Genomic DNA, 2449 nt, shown 5'->3' on the forward strand with positions numbered 1-2449 from the left:
TTGCCCAGGGTCACACAGCTGGGAAGTGGCTGAGGCTGGGTTTGAACCTAGGACCTCCTGTCTCTAGGCCTGACTCTCACTCCACTGACCTACCCAGCTGCCCCTCTCATAGTCTAAATTTATTGGATACTGTTTGGGTAGAAACAATTTATTTTATTTACATGTTAGTTAGATTAAAGTCCCCAGGAACTTCCATCCTCCATCTTCTCCTTGCCTTAGAGAAGGCATCATTTAACAAAAAAGATATATATTTATGTATAAAATTATGAAAAGCAAAAAATTGCTTGTTTCTATTCATTAATTCTTTCTCTGGAGATGGTCACACACGTCATTCTTCAAACAACATTTCTCCTGCTGTATATGATATTTTCTTTATTCTTCTCATTTCATTCTGTTGGGAAAATGTGAGAGTAGTCTGTCAGAAACTAGATATAGACCAATATCTTACATAATTTACCTAGATAAGATAAAAATGGATACATGGCCTAGGCATAAAAGGAGAAACTATAAGTAAATAAGAATAGAGAACATATTACCTATCACATTTATGGATAGGAGAAGAATTTATCAATAAAAGAAACATTTAGAGATATAAAATGGAAACTTTTGAATATATTAAATTGGAAAAATTTTTGTACAAATGACCATTTTTATATTTAATGTTCTATTGACTATCTTAAGGATGAATATAATAGGTGCTTTTCATAGTTGAATAAAAAATTAAGAAGTGAGACCTTCCTCTTTAGGTAAACCATAAGTTTACTAGGCACACTTCCAGTTAAATAAAGAGTGAAAAGGATGATTTGTACCATGTCATATTATATATAATATACATATGTACATATATATTTTTTTAAATTTAATTTTCTTTTTTAAAGTTTCAAATTTCCTCTCATCCTTTCCTTATCCACTCAAAAGGCAAGCAAATGATATCAATTATGCATGTGAAATCATTCAAAACATATTTCCATATGAGTCATATCAAAAGAATAAACAAAAATAACAAAGAAAGAAAATTACACTTCAGTTTGCATTGAGTAAATCAGTTCTGTCTCTGAAGGTAAATAGAATTTTTTTTTATTTTTTATTCAGTTTGAGTTTTTAAAAATATCTTTCTTACACACTATTTTACATGAGAAAAATGTCCTCATTGTACTTCTCCCTCTCTCTTCTTCCAGTGCATCCTACTTTCTTATTTTTTCCTTTTTTTTGAGATGTAATAGATTCACACCAATGCTCTTCTCAATATATATTCCTTCTAATTGCCCTAATAATGGTAAAGTTCTTCAAAGTTACATAAATCATCTTCCCATAGAGGAATGTAAATTGTTTAACTTTGTTGTGGAATTTTTCAGTTTAGTCATTCAGGAAACCCCAATTGTTACTCAAAAGGAAGGAAGGAAGGACTCATTATTATGGAGGCACATTTGGATACAGAAGGGATCTTCCCTCAAAGTTCTGGGTCCTGAGGTAAGGAACACTGGGTATTTTATAGATTATATACCCAATCAGGCATTTCAATGTGTTACATGATACACAATAGCTTCCATGGATTACATGATACATACAAAACCAGGAGTTTCTATAGATTATGAAAACAAACATGACAGGCAGTATGGGCTTCAGAACATAGGGAAGGACAGACATCCATCATGGATTTGTTATAGCATGGGAAGTAATGGTGCCCTATGAAGTGGAACGATTGCTTTGTTCTAGCAGGTGTAGGGGAAGGAAAGGCTATCAGTAGCAAGCTTCTGTGTGTGTCAGCCAGTCCTTAGAGCATAAGGGGGTCCCTAAGGAGAGATCTGAGGATTTTCCACTACAACTTCATTGAATTTCTTATTATTACTCTATTAATTTTAAACTCATTTTTACATTTCTCTTGAGTCAAATTTAAATGTCAAATTTTTTATTCAACTTTGATCTTTCCATCATGAATTTTTTTTGAATTTAAACATTTATTAATAATCATTTTTAACATGGTTACATGATTCATACTCCTACTTTCCCCTTGACCCCCCGTACTCCCCCCACCCATGGCCTACGCACATTTCCACTGGTTTTGTCATGTGTCCTTGATCAAGACCTATTTCCAAATTGTTGGTGGTTGCATTGGTGTGGTAGTTACGAGTCCACATCCCCAATCATGTCCACCCCGACCCATGCGTTCAAGCGGTTGCTTTTCTTATATGTTTCCTCTCCTGCAGTTCTTCCTCTGAATGTAGGTAGCATTCTTTACCATACATCCCTCAGAGCTGTCTTATGTCATTGCATTGTTGCTGGTACAGAAGCCCATTACATTCGATTTTACCACAGTATATCAGTCTCTGTGTACAATGTTCTTCTGGCTCTGCTCCTTTCCCTCTGCATCAGTTCCTAGAGGTCTCTCCAGTTCACCTGGAACTCCTCCAGTTTATTATTCCTTTTAGCACAATAGTATTCCATCACC

The sequence above is a fragment of the Gracilinanus agilis genome, chromosome 2 (assembly GCF_016433145.1).
Source record: "Gracilinanus agilis isolate LMUSP501 chromosome 2, AgileGrace, whole genome shotgun sequence".
NCBI classification, from domain to species: domain Eukaryota; kingdom Metazoa; phylum Chordata; class Mammalia; order Didelphimorphia; family Didelphidae; genus Gracilinanus; species Gracilinanus agilis.